Raw genomic sequence first — 24,546 nt, forward strand, 5'->3', positions numbered from 1 at the left:
GTTTTCTACAAAGGTGCCAAAGTAATTCGATGGAAGAAAGGGTAGTCTTTTCAACAAATGATGCTAAGCAAATGGATATCCATGTAGGGAAAAAAATGAACTTAAAATGGATAATAGACCTAATCATAAATGCTAAACTATAAACTTCTAGAAGAAAGTCTTTAGGATCAGGACAAAAAAAACATGAACCCTAAAAGATAAAATTGATAAATGGAACTTTACCAAAATAAAAAACTTTTGCTCTTCGAAAGATACCGTTAAGAAAAGGAAAAGGTGAGGCTGGCTCCGTGGCTGAGTGGTTTAGTTCGCACGCTCTGCCGCGGTGGCCCAGGGTTCGGATCCTGGGCGCGGACATGGCACTTCTCATCAGGCCACGTTGAGGCGGCGTCCCACATCCCACAACTAGAAGGACCGGCAACTAAGATATACAACTGTGTACAGGGGGGGTTTGGGGAGATAAAGCAGGGAAAAAAGAAAAGAAGAAAAAGATTGGCAACAGTTGTTAAGATTGGTGCACTCTGCTTCAGTGGCCCAGCTTCAGTTCCTGGGCGTGGACCTAGACCACTTGTCTGTCAGTGGCCATGCTGCAGCAGCAGCTCACACACAAAAAGAGGAAGATCGGCAACGGATGTTAGCTCAAGCGAATCTTCCTCAGTAAAAAAGAAAAAGAAAATGAAAAGGCAAGTCATAGACTGGGACAACACATTTGTAAAACATATCCGCAAGGCAAAGGACTTATATCAGAATATAAAGAGAACTCTTGTAATGTAATAAGAAGACAAACAATGAATAAAAAATGAGCAAAAAATGAGATTTGAAGAGACTTCAGAGAGAATATTCAAATGGAAAATAAGCACATGAAAAGATGTTCAACATCATTGGTTATCAGGGTAATGCAAATTAAAACCAGAAAGAAATATCATTGCCCACTAGAAATATGAAATATTCCCATTAGTATGGCTAAACTTAAAAAGACTACTAATATCAAGGTTAGCACAGATGTGGAACTCTCGTGCATCACTGCTGGGGACGTAAAATGGTACAACTACTTTGGAAAATATTTTGGCAATTTCTCACAAAATTAAACATACACTTACCATACTACTCAGCAGTCCCCCTCTGCAGATATTCGCCAGAGAGAAATAAAAATACGTGTACACAATGACTTATACTGGTAGTAACTTTTCCATAATAGCTCCAAACTGGAAACAACCCAGTGTCCACCAGCAGGTGAATGGATAAACAAATTGTGAATATAGTACTAATTCCAAATAAACAGGGAATAATACTCAGTAATAAAAAGGAACTAACTCCCAGAGGATGGGAAAAAACTATGCAAATCATGTATCTGATATTATATATAAAGAATTCCTACAACTCAGTAATAAAAAGACATATAGCCCAATTTAAAAATGGGCAAAGGATCTGAATAGACATTTCTCCAAAGAGGATATACAAATGGCCAATAAGCACATGAAAAGATGCTCAACATCATTAGCAATCAGGGACATGCAAATCAAAACTATAATGTGATGCCACTTCACATCCACCAGGATGGTTACAATAAAAAAGATGGATAATGAGAAGTGTTGATGAGGATGTGGAGAGAAACTGGAACCCTCCTACACTACCAGTGGAAATGAAAAATGATGCAGCTGCTTTAGAAAACACTCTGGCAGTTCCTCAAAAAGAAAGAGAATTACCATATGACCCAGAAATTCCACTCTTGAGTATATACCCAAGAGAAATGAAAACATACGTCCACAAAAAAACTTACATTTAATGCTCATAGCAGCATTATTTATAATAGCCAAAAACTGGAAACAATCCAAATGTCCATCTACTGGTGAATGGATAAACAAAATGTGGTATATATCCATACAATGGAATATTATTCAGCAAGAAAAAGAAAAAAAGTACTGATTCATGTTACAACATGATGAACCTTGAAAAATCATGCTAAGTAAAAGAAGTCCATCAGAAAGGACTATAAATTAAAACCATTTGTAGCTCACGGGCCAATGCAGGCTGGATTCAGCATGCAGACCATCATTTGCAAGCCTGATCTATAGCTATAGAAGGGTTCCTCAGTCTTGGGATGATTGAAATTTTCAGCCAGTTAATTCATTGTTGCACAGGACAATCCTGTGCATTTAAGGATGTTTAGCAGTATTCTTGGCCTCTACCAACTAATGCCAGTAGCATCTGACCAGCTGGGACAACCAAAAATGTCTCCAGACATTGCCACGTGCCCCCTGAAGGGCAAACTCTCCCCTGTTGGAGAAATATTGATCTGGAGTGACGGCACATCACTGGTTGGGGTGGGGGGAGGGGACAGGGGATTGAATAGAAAGAGGCACAAGGAAACTTCTGGGGGTTATAGAAATATTTCATATTTTGATCGTGGTGGTGATTACTCAGGTATATAAATATGTCAAAACTATCTGAAATGTACACTGAAAATAGTTGTGTCTATTGTATGTAAATTACACCTTAACAAAGTTGACTTAAAAGCAACAAAAATACATTAAAAAGAGGATTGCTAAAGATAAATCAGACAAAGAACAGATATAATCTAGTAGAAATTATATTCAATGCTAAGCTTCCTGGCAGTCCAGGCAGAGGGGGAAATGGTTTTGGAAGGAAAGAGAATAAAAGGGAGGCTCTGGGTCACCCACCAGGAAAAGCCTTTTGAACCCCAAATAATTCATTGCTCCCCTCCATCCAAGCGAACATTCAAAAGAAGGTTTCAGTCAGAATGTTTTAGAGAAAGCAGGTCTGCTCTCTATGTAGATAATCCTGGAAGGAATTTACTGGATTACTCTTTAAGGAAAATAAGAAACATGATAGAAATATTTGACTACAGTTTTGCAGAAGGTGCAGAAATATTTCTCCAACAGCCATTTTTAATGCAGAGCAAACATCAGTCAAAGGCTGAGGAAATACCATTAAACTCTAACTTAGTGATGACTTGTCTGTGGAGTGTTAAAGTGATATAGTCCAATGATAAATTTACATCTGGCGCTCTAACCTACACTATAAAGAGAATGCAAATACGTCTGGTTCATCCTTTTACTGGAAATGCTAAGGAAGGTGTCTACATACTGCTCTTCTAGTTAGGCCAACCCTAGCCAGCCCCTAAGCCAAATTCACGCTCCCCCATCTCCTCTCCCCTCAGCCTAGAGCTCCAAAACTGAGGAGCCCGTGTACACACAACTTTAGAGGTACATGTACTGGGACATAAATGACATTGACTCATGAGTGTGGAGGCGGTTCCTTCTTCAGTTCTTTTTCTACACGTCTGATCACATCAAGGAAAACAGTTCAGCTGGTGGGTGTGTGTCTTCTATTACCTAGCACTTGCTAATTCCCCTTTTTAACAAAGGGAAGAGCAAGGTCGCGTCTGTTATTGGGATTTAATAACGTTGACTGGCTTTCATTGTATTTATTTTTCTAGTTATTTATTTATGGCAAATATTTCCATTTACAGTGTTGATAAAATATTTTTTAAAAATTTAAGTTAAAAAGGCAAACCTGTTTAATGAAAAATACTAAGCATCAGTCACCTAGATGGCATTACAGTATGAAGAACGGAAGGAAGCTATATGCAAATGACTCAGTTGGGGAGACAGCACTCTCAATTAGGGGTCACCAAACTTTATCTGTAAAAAGCCAGAGTGTAAGTATTTTAGGCTTTGTGGGCCACATTTGGGCTCTGTCACGTATTCTTTTTTCTATTAAATAACCCCTTAAAATTGCAAACATCATTCTTCTCTCGCCAGGCTGGACAGAGACTCCCCAGGCATGGGTTGCCATTCCATGCTCTAGGAGCTGTGCTGTCCGATGAGGTAGCCACTAGCCACATGTGGCTTCTGAGCACTTGAAACATGGCTAGTATGACTGAGGAACTAAAATTTTAATTGTATTTACTTATTAAAGATTGGCCCTAAGCTAACATCTGTTGCCAATCTTTTTTCTTCTTCTTCTTGCCAAAGTCCCCCAGTAAATAGTTGTATATTCTAGTCGTAGGTCTTTCTAGTTCTGCTGTGTGGGACGCTGCCTCAGCCTGGCTTGATGAGCGGTGATAGGTCCGTGTCCAGGATCCGAACTGGCGAAACCCTGGGCCGCTGAAGCAGAGCGCGCGAACTTAACCACTCGGCCACGGGGCCAACTCCTAACTGTATTTATTTTTAAGCGGCTAAGGCACTACACAGTGCAGCTGTAGCTGATGATCAGGAAATGTATAACTACCTCATACCAGGCTTAGAAGACAAACGTCAGTGGAAAGACAACTCTCTCTCAAACTTCTTTTGACTTTCCCGGCCTCCACCAGTTCATCAAGAGTCATCAATAAATTACATTTTGATGGTGAGTCACAGATATTCTAATCAGGAATAAAGCAGGGATGCCTTCTCAGACCACGATTATTAAATAATGTTTGCAATTTCCTAAAAACTGCAATAAGATAAAAAAATTAAATCCTCAAGATAAACATGGAAAAAAAGAGATAAATTGTTATGACTGTATACCTAGAAAACCTGAGAAAATTGGTAAGATAACAGATTACAAGATAAATATAACAAAATCAACATATTTTTTTCTATACTAGCAGACAGCCAGCTAGAAATAGAAACAGGAAAAAATGTTGTGTTCACAATAGTGAAAAACACTGTGAAACACTTAAGCATAAAGAATAAAACACTAAGAATGGTTCAGAAGAGGCAAAATAGAACAAAATCTATTTTGTTCAGTGGCTGCTCAGGGCTGGGCGTGGGAATGTGAGCGACTGCAAAGGGCTTGAGCCTTCTTTTTGGGATGACGGAAATTTTCCAAAATTAAATTGCATGATGGTTGCACAACTCTTTAAACACACTAATAATCAGTGAATTGTACAGTTAAAATGGGTGAATTTTATTGTATGTAAGTTATACCTTAATACAGTTTCACACAAAAAAAACTAAGAAAGGCACAGATTCCTATAGAACTTCTCAAAGTACATAAAACAGGATCTAAACAAAATGAAACAAATATATTCTTAGATGGGAAAAGCTAATACTGTAAAATGTCAATTCTCCCAAAATTAAAACATAATGGAATTTGTATTAGACGTCCCAATGGGCTTATTTTTTTTTTTTTAAAGATTTTATTTTTTCCTTTTTCTCCCCAAAGCCCCCCAATACATAGTTGTATACTCTTCGCTGTGGGTCCTTCCAGTTGTAGCATGTGGGATGCTGCCTCAGCGTGGTTTGATGAGCAGTGCCATGTCCGTGCCCAGGATTCGAACCAACGAAACACTGGGCCGCCTGCAGCGGAGTGCACAGACTTAACCTCTCGGCCACGGGGCCAGCCCCCCAATGGGCTTATTTTGAAATAGATAATAAGGGAATTGAGAAGAGCCAAGAAAATTATAAAAAGGAATACTGTGGGGTAGGTAAAAGACTTCCTTAGGAATATTAAAAGATGCTATGAAATTACTGCAATTAAAACTGTATGGTATCAGCATATGATTAGACAAATAGAGGAGTAGAGCAGAATAAGCTGCTAGGTAGCAGATTTCAATTAAATCCAACAAAAGTGATATTTCAATTCAGCAGGGGAAAAATGATTTGCTTAAAAGATGGGGCTGGCTCTTTGTCTGGAAAAAAATTAAGTTGGCACCCTACTGTACAGCACACACAAAAATCTGGAATTTATTTAAATGTAAAACATAAAACAATAAAAACATTAGAAGAAAGCCCAGGAAACTACATGTACAACCTAAGAGCAAGGAAGACATTTTAACTCAGTCTGGAAACCCAGAAGCCATAAAAGAAAAGTCACATTTCTGTCTTAATAAAACTTTTAAAATTTGGTAAAGTAGATGACATCATGGAAATAAAGTGAATAGATAAACAATAAATGGCCTGGGAAAACACGTGCAATGCATATGACAGCTATGAACACCTGTAAATTGATAGGAAAAATACAACCAAGAGAAAGATGGGCACAGGGTATCAGTAAGTGTACAGAGAAGAGCAAATCTAAATAACCAACAACATACGAAAAGAGGTTCAACTTCTTCAGTAATCAAGCAGATGCGGATGAAAGTCACAGCAAGCTATGACTTCACGTCCATCAGACTGGCAAAAATTCCAAGGTGATACCTGACACTGGCAGGACTTGAGGGAGGATGTGAGGGTGTTGCTGATGGAAATGTGAATTATTACATGCTTCCGTAAAACAGTCTGAAAAGACTGCTATTAAAATTTTTAGAAAGACCTCAGACTCAGCAACTCCACTCCTAGGACTCCATCCAAAGAAATAAAAGCCCGAGAACCTAGGGAGACATGTACAGAGAGGTCCACAGCAGCACTGTGGTACGGGAAAAACTGGGAACAAATTAACGCCCGTCAGTGAGGAATGGCTGAAAAACCTGTGGTACTGTCTGAAGGAAAACTGTCTCTCCTCACAACACTTGTGACACTAACCACTGGGAGTTAGTGCAGACCCCCAGGCTAAGGGCTCAGTCCCACAAGACTGCTCCCACTGCAAACGCCAGTCACACGTCCCAGGTTGTCACCTATACTTCCTACTCACCAACTATAAATCAGGGGTTCCCAAGACCCCCTCCTCGAGCTCAGTAATTTGCTAGAATGGCTCACAAACTCAGAGAAACACTTTACTTATTATTCCTGGAGACAACTCAGGAACAGCCAAATGCAACAGCTGCACCAGGCATGGTATAGGGAGGGCACGTGGAGCCCCCGCACCCTCTTCAGGTGCACCACAGGCCCAGCACCCCCACGTGTTCAACCTGGAAGCTCTCCAGACTCCTCAGGGTTTTAATGGAGGGTCCATTACCTACGCATGATTGATGAAATCATTGGCCATTTGAGATTGACTCAATCTCTAGCTCCACCCTGGAGGTGGGGTGGAGGATGGGGCTGAAAGTTCCAACCTTCTAATCACCTAGTTGGTTTCCTTGGCAACCAGTTCCCATCTGCAGAGACACCTTATTAGTGTAAACTCGGATATGATTGAAAGGGGCCTATTATGAATAACAAAAGATGCTCCTCTCACTCCGATCAGGAAATTACAAGAGTTTTAGGAGCCCTGTGCCAGGACCTGGGGATGAAGGCCAAATATATATTTCTTATTATATCACAATATCACATTATCCATGCCATGGAATATCATGCAATTTTTTAAGTTAGATCTATACAAATTGACTTAAAGCTTCTTCCAAGATGTAATAAGAAAGGCAAGTTGTAGAGACAATGTATTTTACCTATACGGAAATCCAATACACGTATCCATGACATCTACGCATAGACATAGACATAATAGGATCCCATTCTGGAAAACAAACAAGGGCAAAAATATCTATGTATATATATTTATACACAATGATGTGCATGGAGTAAAATATGGGTGAAAACATCTCTGTTTGGTTACACTGGTTTCCTGAGGGAGGAGGCAGTATTTAGCTGGCAAAGACTAGTGAAAAAGAGAGACATCGGGGGGCCGGCCCGGTGGCGCAGCCGTTAAGTTCACACATTCCACTTCTCGGCCCTGGGTTCGCCGGTTCGGATCCCGGGTTCCCCGGTTCGGATCCCGGGTGCGGACATGGCACCACTTGGCAAAAGCCATGCTGTGGTAGGTGTCCCATATATAAAGTAGAGGAAGATGGGCATGGATGTTAGCTCAGGGGAAGTCTTCCTCAGCAAAAAGAGGAGGATTGGCAGTAGTTAGCTCAGGGCTAATCTTCCTCAGGGGAAAAAAAAAGAGATATTGGAGGAGGAGGGAAAAGTGTAACTTAAAAAAAAAAAGTCAACAATTAAAACAGAATGTGTATTTGTCTACATAACGAGATGCATTAAAGAAGGTCACCAAAATGCAAATAGTGGCTATCTTAGAGTTGTGGGATTTCAGGTGACTTTCACTTTCTTTCTTATACTTTTAAATATTGTTTAAATTTTTCACAGTGAATATGTATTATTTGTAAAACCAAGAGCAGAGGAAGCAATACAATTATTTTCACTGAGGCAAAAACTACCTCTCCATCCTTTAAGGCTGGTCAAATTTACTGAGCCCCTTTACGTGCCATGCACAGTACCAGATGTGCCTTATTTCTAATCCTCACAGCACCACTGCAATGAATGAAGACAATGAACGAAAACAGTGGGGTTCAGAAAGGTTAGGTAACTTGCTTGACATCACACAGAACATTAGTTAAGTGTGGAAGGCAGGGTCTAAACCCAGGTTGAACTCCTGGACGTTCTCTTTCTTGCCCCCACCCGGCACTCTCACTTAGGGCCCCACTGGTCACAGGGTATCTACCTTCCGTCTGGCCAACCTATGTGTCCTTCATCCACCAAGCATATAGACACCCACCAGATGCCCCTCACTGTCTTGGATGGTGGACTTCAAAATGAGTACTACAGAATCCCTGCCTTCAAGAATCTCCAGCCTCTGCCTCTGGTAGCATTTCAGGCTGTGATTGCCAGAGGGGCGAGGATTGTGCAGTACAGATATCTTTGTGTTAACATCTGTGCTCATACTTGGCACAGGGCCCTGTAAATGCTCAACGTGTTGACTACTTCTTAGGAGTTGAAAAACTCAAAACAAGCCTTGATGCGTGTACGTTTTCCAGGCTCTTGCTTGACAGCCTCTTCCCCCGCTCTTTCTCATGGGCCGTGCCCATTACAATACACTCTTGTACAATAAAATATGCTGATTTCTCCAAGCTCACCATAACCTTAAAAACAAAAACAAAAACCTATCTACACATCTTAACTGAGAACAGAACATTCTACAATTAGGAGGAAAGATTGCATTTTCTGTGCTATTTATCGGCTATCTGGAGCATGAAGGACACGAACAAAGGTTCTAAAGAAAGGAAGAACGAGAGATTATTTTAACACAAGCTTAAAAAGAGAAAAACCACATGGCATTTATGCACATGATTTTCTTACTTTAAACACACACTAAACTAAATATATTTTGAAACTTGTCGTTGTGTTGTCATTGATTTTCATTAGGAAAGAAAAATTGTTGGGGGTGGTCTGGAAGCCCAGGGGAACTAGTGAGTCTGTGTGAATTCACGCAGATAAAGACAAGGCCTCCTCATTTCCCATCCTCCTGGGCCCCATCCTTGTTACTCTCCTGAGCACACAGGCTCCCAAAGGGGAAGATATGGAAGCGCAGGGCTGGGATGTGCTCAGTTGCCCCTACTTCTTCAGTCTGTCCCCTCCCCCTGCTGCCCAGGCCTCCCTCTGACACAGCAGCCAAGCAGCTCCCTCCTTGTCCCTCGCCCCCTCTGCCATTTCAAATCCATCCTTCTGCCTGAGTATCTTCTTCCCCAAACACCTCATCAAGGGAAGACCTCTGATGGATCCTAATGGCCAACATTATTCTCTTGGCCTGTGGGCCCTGCCCCACATTAGTTACACTGTCCACCTCACTAACAGTCACACAATCTTCAAGGCAGTGCCTCCCTCCACCTCTTCCTTCCTGCACTACTTAGCATGGACCTGACTAGCGGGAGATGCTCAGAGAATGTTAAGCATCTTCCCCTTTAATTGTCTACTCAAATAATCCTACTTCTGGATTTTCACGTACTCTGGATAGAAGGACATCTAGATGCTGTCAGAATTGTCTCAGTCTGCCCTTTAGGCTGGGCCCAAGGAGTGTGGCATGCGTGAGCTTGGGGCAAACAGCACCCCTCTTCCTGGAGCACAGTGGGATTAAATATTTCAACTGTATGTAATTTCCAAAATCTTTATAACTTTATATTGAAACAAAAAAGAGTATACTGTGACCTAGAGTGCAGACAATGCATTACTTTTTTAAGGTTAAAAACTGAGGCTTCTCAACCTAAGTGCCCATGAACCGATGATTGGATAAAGAAGATACAATGGAATACTACTCAGCCATAAAAAAGGATGAAATTGTCCCATTCACGACAACATGGATGGACCTTGCGGGTATTACGCTAAGCGAAATAAGCCAGATAGAGAAAGACAATCTCTGTATGACTCCACTCATATGTGGAAGTTAAACATGTAGACAAAGAGAACAGATTAGTGGTTACCAGGGGAAAGGGGGGGTGGGCACCAAGGGTAAAGGGGTGCATCTACAACACGACTGACAAACAATAATGTACAACTGAAATTTCAAAAGGTTGTAAACTATCATAATCTTAATAAAAAGTAAAAAAGAAAAAAAACAAAAAACAACTGAGGCTTCTGGCGTTGCCCCATGGCGTACTTAAAGTCCAGTGTGGCAGCCCAGGTTCGCAGGTTTGGATTCAGGGCGCAGACCTACACCACTCATCAAGCCATGCTGTGGCAGCGACCCACGTACAAAATAGAGGAAGACTGGTACAGATGGTAGCTCAGGGACAATCTTCCTCAAGCAGAAAAAAAGAGGAAGATTGGCAACAGATGTTAGCTCAGAGGAATCTTCCTCACCAAAACAAACAAACTGAGGCTTCAACAGCCACAAAATGCCACATAGGATTCCATTTATATGAAACGTCCAGAACAGGCAAATCTATAGAGATAAAAAAGTAGATTAGTGGTTGTCAGGGGCTGGGGTGGGGGGAGTATCGGAGGGGAATGGGGAGTAACTGTTAACAGATAAGGGGTTTTTTGGGGTGATGAAAATATTCTAAATCAGGGTACGGTGATGGTTGCACAACACTGTGAATACAACAAAAACTGCTGAATTGTACACTTTACATGGGTGAATTTTATAGTATGTAAATTGTATCTCAATAAAGCTGTTAATAAAGCTTCAAAGCTATTTCAAATTTGTACCAGGGTGCTTCAGGCTAAGTACACAGGGCAGACTTTCAGAAGCAGTGACAGGAAAGAATGGATACTCCAGCCTGGTCCACAAATCAAGAAACAGCTTCCCAGGAGGGCATCCAGGGTACGGGTCTGGGCAGCAGTATCAAGAATGTCCCCACCACTCCTGGTCAGCAGCTGAAACTGAACCAGTGTAAACGGGGGTGAGGGGGCCAAAGCCTGGAGCAGTGTCTGAAGGTGGATCTGCAGCCATGTCCAAGCTGTGGCAAAGGGCGTGAAGGGAGATGCGGCTTGGCAGAGCCGAGCTCTGAGGATTGGGTTGGGCCCAGGGCAATGAAGGTGGCTGGCTCCCTGTGAAAGCGAAGGGACATTCAGGTGACATGTGAGAAGGGGCTGGGCTCTCCAGGTGGATTCTGAGGAAGATGATTACGGACTGGGCGGTGGGGGTAGGGGACCATCTCTCCCTCTGTGGAGAGGCCCTCAGAATGCATGTGTCAGATGCTACGGAGTGTATTCCAAAAAGAGGACTCAACAAGTACCTTCCCCACCACCACTGTTTCAACCAGTTACAGGCTGAAACAATTTCTGGAATAGGTTGTACACATTGAAAAGGGCCATATAACCGAGTGTGGACCACCCCCATAACTGCTTTCTAGCAAATTCCTTTGCATAGCTCCATCCCAGATTCCCTCCCCACCAACTTGGGCAAAATGCCATCTCCTACTCTGCTGGACCTCCACCACAGAGGCTGGAGGTGCCCACTGTCCCGATGACCTCCATCAGCCTTGTCAGGGTCAGAGCACAGCTGCTCTCCACTTCTTGAGAGCAGAAGCCAGGAGTAGGGTGGGGGTGGGGAGGGAGAAGGAAGAGCAAAGACCAGAAAGAGATTAACAGACAAATGAAGCAATGAGTTCGTGGGGCAAAATGGGCAAGGAGAACATGGACTATAAACAGTGCCCCAGGAGAGTTCTGTATTAGTTTTCTACGCTGTGTAGCAAATTACCACAAACTTAGTGGCTTAAAACAACACACATTTATTACCTCACACTTTCCGTGGGTCAGGAGTCCTGGTTCTCTGCTTAGAGTCTCACAGGCTGCGAACAAGGTGTTGGGCAGGCTGTGGCCTCACTGGGAGATCCGGCTGGGAAGAACCTGCTTCTAAGTGCACTCAGGCTGCTGGCAGAATTCATTTCCTTGTGGTCACGGGCTTTCAGCTGGAGGCCACTCCCAGCTCCTAGAGGCCACATAATTTCTTGCCGAGTGGGTTTTCCCATCATAGCCCCTTACTTCATCAAGCCAGCAAGGAAAGTCTCTAGAGCAAGCTTGCTAGCAAGATGGGGTCTTCTAGCACATGACACAGTGATGGGAATGACACCCCATCACCTTTGCCATCTTCTATTGTTTAAAAGCAAGCCACAGGTCCTGCCTACACTCAAGGAGAGGGGATTACACAAAGGTGTGAACACCAGGAGTCGGGGATCATGGCGGGGGACACACCAAGAGTCTGTCTTCACAGTCCTTCCAGAGAAAACATGTCCACAGTAACCAAAACCCAAGGCAGGATGGAATGAGCACTCTACATGAGGGAACTAATGCTACAGGAAGATCCAGAGGCCTCCCAACCCGTCATTCGAGACCAAAGAGGGCAAAGTGGCCAGACACTGCACTGAGCAGCTCACTGGAAGGTAAACTGCCCTGGAGATTCCTCCCCTGCAAAATGAGTACATGTTGTCTGGGGTTCTTTTCAACTCCAATATCCTATGATGACACCTGGCCCACTGTAGGTGTTGAACAAACACCTGTTCCACAGAGGAAGGGATGCAGGAATAAGCACATGCGCACATTACTATGGGAGAGTCATAATGCCCATTAGTGCTTCTCATCTTCTGTGTCCTAAAATTTGAACCAAATTTTCCTGAATAAAAATGACTAAAAGGGGAAATACTGGAAATGCTATTTGTTAATCCACAGTAATGGGTCATCCCCGCCTCCTGTCCCAGAGCCTTTCTTTTTTGAATGGGCGACACAACCTGTCTCTTCAGTATGCTCAAAAGCCCTACTCTGCATGCTTGTGTCTTATTTAGGGGTCCTTCATCTGGGGGTCCCTGAGCACATAAGCCATGAGCATGGGGCCAAGAACCACACCCTTCTCAAGTTTTCTCGAGTCTCTAACATGGTGAGCCAGAGCCAGGCAGGCCTGCCAAATTATTTTTTATTATTGTTTAAATGGATAAAACATATACATGATTAACATCTAAAACCATATACATAGTTAACTTTTCCCCAGGCCCTCCCTTCAGAGACAAGCAACACCATAGGTTCCATGGACAGTCTAAGCATAGTTAAGCATAAATGTATGTAATTTGTATTACATGAATGGCAGCATGCATTAAATATTGTTCTGCCCACTTTCTTCCTATTCAATGATATATATTGGAGATTGTTCTATGTCAGAGCAGAAATGTCTGCCTTATTCTTTTTAATAGCTGTATAATATTTCTTTGTAAGACCGCATCATGATGTAATGTAACTAGCTCTCCAATGATGGGAATTTAGTTTGGGTCCAATTGTTTGCTAGCACAAATGATGCTGCAATAACATCCCTTCCTATTTTTCATTGCGCCTATGTGCTTATATAGCTTTAGGAGAAATTCCTGGAAGTGGTATTGCTGGGTTAAAGAGTGTATGCAATTTTAACTTTGATAGATACAGCCAAACTGCAAGTCTGCAATTTTAGCTGGTTAAGAGTCGTGAGTTTCAACAGCAACGCAACATGGCTGTCACAGAACATCAACGCTGTCAAATATCATCTAGTTTCCATCTCCTCATTGTACAGAGGAGGGAACTGAGCCATTTTAACTGAACTTATGTGCTCTCTATTACCTCCGCATCAATTATCATATTATCCGGCCTGTTTGTTTGACAATCATGTATCTTTGACCGTATTTTTATATATCTATATATCTCTCAAAGCACCTAACTCAGCACCTAGAGAATAGCATTAGCTCCACTTACTGAGTGCTTACCATGCACCCACCAGGCTCCAGGCATAATATCCCATGAATCCTCCTAGTAAACCTGTGAGGAAGACATTAACATCCCTTTAACTCACAAGGAAACCGAGTATGGGGAGGCTGAATGACTCTACCCCAGTCTCTCACACCTAGGAAACAGCAGAGTCAGGATTCAAACCCCGTCTCTCTCCTATGGGCAAGCTCCTTCCTGGAAATCGCACTGCTCCATGCAGGCGCTCAGGAAACATGCACGGGTCTCAGAAGAGGTTCAAGCCCCTAATAGTTTGGTGCAAGTTAAGTCCAGGTATCGAATGGTTAGTTAACTTCTCTCTCACTTGCTGCTCCAACATCCATTTCCAGTTCCTGGCTATTTGCATTCTATTCCCAGATATTTAGAACTTAACTAAGCATTGGACACTCCTCATAACTGTTTCATCTCCACAACATGGAGACCATTTAACTTCTTTCACAGTGGCCAACACTGCATGCTATCTGCTATTAAGAAACAGCATAATTTTATAGAATTGACTGATAAAAATCAGCTTTACATGGACTCCTTTGCCCCCCAAATTATTATTGCAAGTCCTGTTTTTAATGACTGATTATCTTAGCCAATTTTATTCCACTTTTACCCAAATTCTTTGATGACCAACTTGCCAACTAAGACTGATTAGAAAGCATTCTCTGATGAGGGAACTTTGTGAAGCTGGTCCTTAAGTCATGGAATTAATATGTATTTATGCATTTCTCTTTATGTGAAAACTATCAGGTATTATGGGTGAACTATAAGGGTAAAATTGCAACTCCCATACCAAAACCTTTTTTGGTAAGAGAATCTCAATTCTCAAACACATATTATCCTCTGGGTAATAAAATAATCTATGTGATGCTCACAAAGATGTGAACACTATCTGAAATAACGGAAAGAATGGACATAACCCAAATGGTCCTCAGTAAGTAAATGTCTAAACAGAATATAGTACATCCCAATGGAATGGCAGGCAGCCATTTAAAAGCCTATATTTTTAAATTAGGTGGAGATGCGAAAAGTTTTCTCTAATGTCAGATGAAAGAACAGAATACAAAACAGTATCCATGTTGAGGTTACAACTGTAAAAATCATGAGCATGTGGACAATGGTTTGACAGAACAAGCCAAAAGTACATTAGCTGTATTAGCAAAATGGTCTATAGGTGGCTTTATAATCGATTAAACATTGGAATATCATATTTATATATTTTAAAGTACAAAATTAAACCCTATATTATAAAAAGATATGAAAATCTAAGTGCTTAAGGGACTCAGAGTTCAAGCAGTAAATCTAGGTTTTAAAGCAATGATAAATTTGATCTCCCTCACTTGCTTGTATGAGGACCAATATCAAACATGGCAGGCCATGTGACGGGAAAAAAACTCCTTCTCAGGAACAACTTGGGCTGTGAGAGGGTCTCACAGGAAAACCCAGCCAAGTTAGGCATTCATGACTGCCTTGTCATGCTCCTTTGTCAGCACAGATTTCATCACCATCATCCTATAATTATGCCTGAATTGCTGCCCTTGATCCACACTGGCCATGTTTATCACTGCCGTCTCTCCTGGACCAACAATGAAGACCAGCCATGGAGAGGAGATGGATTTACCTGATATCCACACTCTGAAGGCTATTGTTCATATCTCTGCACCTCATCTTTATTGTTTTTCAGTAGGTATAGAGTTTTTTTCCATTATAATCCAGTTATAAGAATCATAACTATTTTAAAGTCTTTTTAGAAACCCACAAAAAATGGGACATATGCTATAATTCTAATTCCCAAGTAAGAAATCTGAACTCTGTGATTCCAAGATAACTTTTTGAGGATTTTTTTTTTTTTTTTTAAAGATTGGCACCTGAGCTAACAACTGTTGCCAATCTTCTTCTTTTTTTTTTTCTGCTTTATCTCCTCAAACCCACCGTACATAGCTGTATATCTTAGCTGCACATCCTTCTAGTTGTAGGATGTGGGACACCGCCTCAACGTGGCCTGACGAACGGTGCCATGTCCGCGCCCAGGATCCGAACCCTGGGCCGCCGCAGCGGAGCGCACGAACTTAACCACTCGGCCACGGAGCCGGCCCCTGAGGAACTTTTTAAGCCGCAGAAGTCACAAAATTCAAAACTGCTATTTGACCCAATACAAGAAATACAAAATAGTCAACAGAATAAAAATCACTTGTTAATGTTGTTCAAGGCTGACAGGATATCTCCAGAATGATCTTTGGACCCACGCTGCAATTATAATCTGATTCTCATCTTGTCCTTAAGAAACAGGAGTAAGGAAACTGCTATAGCAAGACTAAGACTGAAACACAACAGTTAGTTTAAAATTTTTCATTTCAGAGTCACACAAAGCTTAAAGTTCTATTTTTTGCCGAAGAGTAAGAGTTTGAAAGCAACCTCCGATCAAGCCACAACATTATGCCAGCTTTTAGGGTTTCCAAAAATAGTTTAATCACAGCATTGCACCCTCAGAGTGTCTTTTTTTAAAAGTTACTATTACTCTCACCATTTAGCACAGTCTACTAAAACACAACATATGCATACCCTTGACCCAGCAATTCTACTCTTAAGTATATACCCAACAGAAACACACATATGTTCTCCAAAAGAAACGTTCTAGTATGTCCACAACAGCACTATTCATGAGAGCCCCAAACTGGAAACTACCCGAATACCCATTAACAACATAATGGATAAATAAATTGTGGTACATTTACACAATGGAATGCTATATAGCAATGAAAATAAGCTAATAAAATGCAACAAACATAACGTTAAGCAAAAGAAGCCACTCACGAAAGAGGACCCACTGTCTGATTCCATCTGTAAAAAGTTCGAAAATAGGCAAAGCTGATCTATGCTGTAAGAAGTCAGGATGCTAGTTAGCGACCCTGGAGGAAGAGTAGCGACTGGGAGGGGATTTCACGGGGGCTTTTGGGTACTGATGATCTGATGCTGATTACATGGATATATTTAGTTTGCCAAAATTCATTAAGCTACATACTTAAGATTTGTATACTTTTCTGTACATCTGTTACACTTCACTAAAAAGTTCAAAAAATAAAAATATTTTAAAAATACACCCTCATCCACCCTACCTCTCAAAAGTCACTATTTTATGTATTCGTGTTGCCCACATACTTGGCAACATGGCAAACTTAAAATAATCTACGTAACTTCATTAAAATTGAGTTTCACATGTGTTGGAAACAAGAGCAAAAAGACATTAAATGAAAAAATTAGGGGTTATGTTTGAGTTTTATAACAGAATGAACATATCGATCCACAAAGACAGAAATCTGGCTGAAGAGGTAAAAATGAGAAAGGAGGCGACATCTCCCCCAATAGTGGATCATACTTCTGCAGAAGGACAAAGAGAAAGACAGGACCAGACAAAAGCAGGGAGAATAAAGACCCAAGGCTGAGAAATTAGAGCGAGCCCATGCAGATCTGAACTCAACAAAGGGGCTGCCTGTAAATGGACAATGAAGTGACACAAAGATAGTGTGACTGAGTACTGGGCACGGCTAATGTGTGGGAGACACATTCACAAGGAGTTGAGGCAGTCGAGACCCAGAAAACTCTGCCGAGCCAATGAAAATGGACACATGTTGGGGGGTGGGGAGTGACAGAAGGCTCAATTCAGAATGCAGATATTCTGCTTTTTTCAAGAGAATCTAGTCATTCATAAAACCAAACCTCAACCTCACTTGGACCAAATGACTTTAAATCTAAATGGGGAGCCAGAGGTCTCAATGGATGGAAAATCATGTAAAATATGATTTAAATCAGTCAGTCATTCTTTCAATATTTTCCACTGAACACTTACTCTGAGCAACGTTTTGCATCAGAAGCTACATGGATGAAAAAGAGGCCCAAATTCTATTTTAAACAAGGCGAGGAGCACCATTTTGCAATGGAATTGCCCATTGCTAAGTTCTCTAGTTTATCGTAAACTTGAAGGTACTTAGCTCGGAGTAGTGTTTAAAAGCATGGACCCTGTGATGCTTTGTTTTTCGTGACACCTTGGCTAGGCTACCGTATCCAGTTATTCAATCAAACACTCATGTATATGTGTTGCTGTGAAGGTATTGTGTAGACGTGGTTAACATCTACAATCAGTTGCCTTTAAGTAAAGATGTTCCTTGGTAATGTGGGTGAGCTGCATACAATCACTTGAAGGCCTTAGGAGAAAAATTGAGGTTTTCCTGAAGAAGAAGAAATTCTGCCTTCAGACTGAAATACCAGCTCCTTGCCTGAGTATGCGGTCTGCTGGCCTGCCCTCCACATATGGGACTTGCCAGCCCCCTCAATGGCATAAGCCCATCCTTCCTGGTTCTGTTTCTCTGGAGAACCCTGACTTACACAGACTCTAAGCAGACTCCTAGGGTTTGAAGCTTGGCTCTGCCACTTCTCTAGCTGGGCGGATTCTGTGCCTCTGTTGCTTCCTCTGTAAAATGGGGGATGACAATAGTACTTAACTAGAATAACCCCTAGCACAGAGTGAGTGCTTTGAAAGTGTTTATTAAATAAGTAATTCTGTGGTGCTGAGTTTACTTCTTAGCTGGAAAACTTGAGATATTTTTATTCCCAACAATTTGCCATCAGTCAAACATGATGGCTCTTTCCCACACCAAAAACAGAACAGCCTCGGAACAACAGCACCTCACCAGATACGGATGCCTGATTGCTCCTTTAGACGGTGTAGGAGCAGGGTGAGATGCCAGGCCAACTCCACACACGGGGAGGATTTGGCAAAGCTGGGGTCAGAGCACTTCTGGAACATTCTTAACTCTGCAAGTTCTCAGCTGCTGAAAACAGCTGTGCTTAAAGAGGCTTAGACTCAGCACAGAGCTATTCCTACTATTTGCAATGGTGGGAGCTTCAAGCAAGAGGACTTAATCATCCTTTCTGTTCCCACTGTTGGTACCCCACAGCAGCCTGTCCTGGCTCCTGGGGATGAAAGATTACATGAGGAATCAAAATGTTTTCATGGGCGTACATTCGCAGGGGGAGAGTATGATGATGGTGATGTGGTGATAACTAATGTTTATCGAGCACTTACCAGGTGTCAGACACTACTCAGTGCTATACATATATTAACTCATACAATCCTCATGAGAAAGATGGAGAAACTGAGTCCCTGAGAGAAAAGTAATGCCTAAGGGTAGACACAGAGAAAGGGGCAGAGTTGGGATTTGACCCCAGGCTTTCTGGCTCTGGCCCAGGCTCTCCCTCCTACACATACTGCCTCTGAGTCTGGACTGTGAGGAGGGGGTCCAGGTAGGACGAGGCACCGGAACAAGCACTAAACTGGGCTGTGATGGACGGGAGGGCATGAGGGGCTCAGGGGAAGCTACGGTTAAGTCCATTTATTTTCAATTAAACAAGTTTCAAAGACTGAAATAGAATAAATCATAAACAATATTCCTTCGTGAATTTGTTTTGTTAAAGCATATAATGTCATACATACTTTGTAGACATAAATATCAAGGTTCATTAAAGATTTATACCATAGTATTTGAGCCTCTCGTCTTCATATAAAAAATTCAAGGCAAAGCAATCTTGAAATTATTTCTCATTTACTGAGTCACTAGCAGTGCAATAAAATCAAACACCTTCTTACTTGTTATTCTCATCTGGTTTCATATTACACCAACTTCTCCCTACAGGTTTCCACAGTGACAAAGACTTTCTGTATTATTGTCATTCTATAGGATCCTTGGAACTAAGTCTTAGGAGACTTTTCTAAAATATTTTTCTTATAGATCAGAAAATAAAAATGTATGAACAGGATTAGATTCCAACAGAATTTGGTTAATTTTAACACCAGAAAGATAGACTGGGTCTTCGATACTCTTTTCTAGTAAAATTGACTTCTCTGGCTCTCAATATTTATCTAAATCCTAATTCACCCCAGATGTTTGTCCACAGTTATGATGGCCTTTGGCCTACAGTTCCCCGGAGCTAACGCTGGATCACGCTGCATCCTGGGTCAGAGGAGTTATTATTAAGGAGGGAAAATTCTCAGATATCCACGACAGGAGGAGGACAGAGAGAGGTGGAGGTACCACAGATGAAGCCTACACCAAGTCCCCAAACCTAATTTTGGCCAATTGTGTAGACTTGCCTTGCTGTGTAACTGTTTCCAGAGGCGGAAACACGCAGTGTATTGAGAATATTGGCACTACCCTAGCTTACGTCTGCATCTCAGAGAGGCTATGCTGAAAACGGCCAGGTCTTCACGTCCAATGACCTCGCTGAGGTCCCCAAGGTCAGGGAGATGGGAGTTACAAATGGCATCCTGGAATTCTGGGGACATAAGGTCCTTCTCTGGGCCACCGGCCTCTGCCCTCTGGGTCCTGTCTCCCAGGCATTTTCACAGGAGGTGGGAGGGGGATGCTGCTTTCTCTCCATTTTCCCTGTAGAAATGGGCTGGTCATATTGGCGCGCCTCATTTAGGGACTCCCTACGAGGAAAAGACTGGATGGGATGTTCACACAGCCCTTTAATAGGATTACACCCTTAAACAAATCTATAAAATTATTTCAAAAATAATAAACCTACAGAACACTCCCTCCTGAAACTTTTCCCTTTGGGTAATAACATGAAAACACACTTCCTATCACAGCTTTTTCATAAGAAAAAACCTTCAGCGTCATATTTTGGGTCTTCTAATACGGAGATTCATGGTTTTCACCTACTCTGGAGATAGACAGGTCTATTAATTTAGTTAAGAACATCCAGTGAACAATATTCCAGCTTCCAGTCCTTCCAGACCAGTTCTGTAAATTCTGAGAAGCACCTCCTCAAAGTGCCATCCTTTAAGTCAGCAAGATAGAGCGTACTGCTGCTCTCCTGTGGCCACTCAGCACAGCCCACATAGGAGGCCTTCAGGCCGGCAACCGCCATACGTTCTGGACAAGAGCCAACCGTGACATCACAGCCCCTCACCTTATGTATCAACCTGGTTAAGAAAGAATATCCTGAGGTTTCAAGACTAGTTTAAGAGAGCCAAAAGGCTCATCAATTAACACAACGGCAAATGGCAAATATGTCACATCAGTCTTATGATGCTCTGTCAATTTAGCCAAGCTTCCTCTACGCTTGGAATGAAAATGCTTCTGCCTTGCTCTTTTTTCTTTTTAATGAATGATAACTTAAAAGTATAAACCTTATGCTAAAGACTCATCTTTCATATCAGCTAAATAATTATCAGAGAAAACCTATAAAACCGCATTCTGGTTTTTGGCTGCCCTGTCACACGTCAAGACGCTGCAGCCTGCCATGAAAGGTGCTTAGACAGTGAGGAAGGCTATGAGGCATGGAAAGCTCTGTGAATCCCTGTTTTGTGTTTCCATTTCTGTTCACCTGCTTTCCCATGGGCAAGCAGCCACCTCCTATCACAGAGCCGTCCCGTCTTAGGTCAGCAGATAACACAGGCGAAATCTGCAAGGGATGAACACACGGGCTTGGGTGTGGTCACCGGCAGAGGAAAGCTTTGGTTCCCTGGCTGCAGGCTCCATGACCAAGAGCCGCACCCTGGGCGGGAATCTCCACGAGCGCTTCTCCCAGATTTTACCACCATCCGCACCAGCCCTGACTGCTTCCTCTGTGAACACACCGCCGACCTTCGGTGTGGGCCGCTTCAGAGACAAAGCCGGCCGCTCAGGGAGCCCGTTATGCACCCAGGCGACCTCCAGGTCGCTGCCAGGCCGCCGCGCCATGTCTCGGCTGCTGGTCAACAGCAAGGGGCGAGCGGTGGAGCCACAGCCAGAAAACACCAAAGCCGGGGACGGCGGCTGTCTATCCGCCCCCCAGTCTAGGGGGACCTGCAACTCAGACCAGGGAATTAACGGCGGGGCTTGGTGCCCCAACACAAACCCCAAGAGACGTGCATATGCCCTAAGATTTCTCTGGGAGCGTTTTCTGCAGCAGAAAACTGCACATGTGAGTTCTGGGGGGCCCTAGTTCGTTATCGGGCGGATACCAGTGCCGGCTATTGTTCTGCGGGTCTCCTCGGCAGGAGACGTTCCCCATTCCGCCTCCCTGGCTGCATCTGCCGCTGGACCAAGCCTTTCAGCTCCGCGAAGAAAAGGGTGTGCCTGCGGCGCTGCGGATTATCACAAAATCCTAAGGGAGTCCCTACGGGTTTGTGTCACGCCTGGAGACAAAGCTCCTCTTGGAGACAGCCCAGTCGGGTCCCGGATCCGCCATCCTGGGTCTGTCGCCTGTCCAAAGGCCACGCCCAGCCGGCTACCTGGACCGCCAGGCCCCATGTCTTGAGCTGAGGGTCTTCAGGCCCAGGGCCGGCCTCCCAGCTGCCTGCCCCTCCCTTCCCCGGAGACCTCCCTCCCCAGGGAGACCCTCCCCCGCACCGCGCCGGTCTCCTCCCTCGCGTCTACCCTCCTCAGACCCAGTCGGTCTCCACCCTCCTGCATCTCTCCTCCCCTCCTCATTCTTCATCAGCCCCAGCCTCGCCTCGTCTCGCGCCACCTGCTCCAAGCTGCTTCCCTCCCTCCTCACACCCGCCCCCTTCTCTTTCCTCCTCAAACCCTGGTCTCCACTTCTCCTTCCTCCCAGATCCAGTTACCTGTCCCCACCCAGCTTCCTCATCTCCCCATCTTTGCTCAAACGGAGGCTTTGCCTCCGCCTCTCCCCATCCCAGCTTCTCTCCAGCCCCAACTCCTGCCCCCTCCCCAGGCCTGAGGCGTCGACGTCTCTTGCCCGCCAAGATCGATGCTGCGGGGAGGGCTCCCGTGCTGGGCTCAAGCGAAGGGACCCAGCTCGGCACCCGCTCTAGGCCGGGCAGCAGCAGGCGGCCTTTGTGGTTCCGGCAGGTGCCTGGGAGGCGGCAGGCGAATCATCCTCAGGCTTCCGCTCCTTCAGCCGGACGGGTGGAACGGGCCGCCGGGTCCGGTCCAAGTTGGGCAAATCCCAACCCGGTTGCGAGATGGACCGAGGCTGCGTGTATGGGTGGTGGGTGGGGGCCGAGGACAGCGCCGATCTAGGGCCTCGGGCAGGACGGGCCGGCAGCCAGAGAAGCCCCCGCCCAACATTCCAGCCATTCAGGGCTCCTCGACGAGCGAGGTTGGGCGCCTACTGTGTGCTAGGAGTGAAACCCCTTCAACCAAGCCACCTCCTCACCCCAGTTCTTTGCAATCCCACGAGCTCACATTAGACGCCTACTATGCGCAAGGCACCGCACGGAGCCCTGTGGGCGTACAAAGAGGACTGGATTGCGGCTCCAGTTTAGCCCCTATAGCCGCCCCCAACCCCAATCCCAAACCACACCTCCCACCGCGTACCCTGCAGCTAGGCCCCTAGGCGCACCCCCATCCCCGCCTTTTTGTGCGCCTCCCAGAGAAACAAGGCGTGAGGTGGATGTCCCAGCCCGGGGAGAATAAGCCCACCGCCCGCCCCGCCATCACCCACTCCTCCGGGATGCTACGGCTGCAAGGCTCCGTCGGTGGGTCCGTCTCTCCTCGGTCTCGCCGCGGCGCCGGAGCTGCGGGTGCTCGGGGCGGCGGCGGCTGCACGCGCGCTCGCTCGATCGCCGCCTTAGCGCGCGAGGCGCTGGAGTCCGAAGCCTCGAGCGGGGGAGGGGACGTGGGGGTGCTGAAGGCGGCCTTGGCCAATCACCGACCCGACGGCTCCTCCCCAGTACTCCCCACCTCGCGCTAGCAGGTTAGGGGAGGCGGGGACAGGCGGCGCCCCGCATCCTCGGCGCCGCGCGCGGCCGCCGCCTTGGGACTACAACTCCCGACAGGCCCTGCTGCAGGGCCAGGGTCCGAGGGGGCGCAGAGGGAGGCGCCCGAGACCCCGCCGACCCCCTTCGCGCCCTTCCCCGCGTTCCTTTGGGTTTCCATGGTGACTGGCGACACTTCACAAAGCTCGGACGCTCGGACGCGCTAATGCACGCGTCCCCTGGGAGGGCTACGGGGCTGGTCCCGAGGACACACCGCCTCCCCTCCCCCTGCAGGACCCCACTGGAGGGGCTAAAACAATGCCCGGCCGCGTCTGCCCGGCTGCTGCCGGGCCTGCCCTTCGCTGCTGGGCCCGGCTAGGGTCGCCAAGACCCTGTCCGAGGCCTTCAAAGTGGGCGCTCGGCGGGACTGCAGGGCGGAGAGGGCAGGAGCGGTCGTTACAGGAAAATGTTCTCACGTACGAGTGGATGGCCATCTGGGGGCCGCCTGAGTTCGCGTCCACCCCCTCTTGGGGCTCGAACCCGGAGTTCATTCTCTCGGAGGCGCTGAGCTAAGGCTTCTCCATCCAGAGCTTTCAGGTCCAGCTGCCTGTCTTGTTTCTGACACCTACTTTCAGGGCATGGTGAAGCCTCTGGAAATGTTTTATAACTCAATTTACATTCGCTTCACCTTTTTTTCTTCACATTTTAAATACACACATAATTTAACAAAATCAACAAATCTAAAAAAGGAGAGGGAGGATCGTGATCACGCCTTTGTACCACCTCCCTGATCCCCTCTCAAGCCTTTATCTGTTATTTTATGTGGTTGTAATAATGGCTTAGATACGGTTTAGTCATTTGCCTCTTTTCACTTAATGTCTCTCCAAAGTCGTCGCCTTTGATACGGGGTTAAAATGCAGCATGGAGTCCTCACCTCCACCCCCATCCCAGGGGCCCCCGGGGTAACGCCAATGGGCTGCTGCAGAAGCCCGTCTCCTCCCTGGCTCGCAGGAAGGG

At 44.8% G+C, this 24,546-nt stretch overlaps 1 protein-coding gene across 3 annotated transcripts in view; it reads right to left on the reverse strand.

Moving 5' to 3' along the window:
- DPYSL5 (dihydropyrimidinase like 5) overlaps positions 1-23,713 on the reverse strand; it is a 91,726-nt gene extending 68,013 nt beyond the window's left edge. Inside the window, exon 1 of one of the 3 annotated variants that reach the window (XM_003362905.5) lies at positions 23,277-23,713. The gene's annotated coding sequence lies outside the window, so the exon portion shown is untranslated. Of the gene's footprint in view, positions 1-21,212; positions 21,286-23,276 lie in introns of those variants that run through there. The other 2 variants (XM_014731254.3, XM_023619357.2) reach the window with 2 other exon arrangements.
- Between the last annotated feature and the right edge of the window lie 833 nt (positions 23,714-24,546).

This window comes from Equus caballus, chromosome 15 (assembly GCF_041296265.1).
Source record: "Equus caballus isolate H_3958 breed thoroughbred chromosome 15, TB-T2T, whole genome shotgun sequence".
NCBI classification, from domain to species: Eukaryota; Metazoa; Chordata; class Mammalia; order Perissodactyla; family Equidae; genus Equus; species Equus caballus.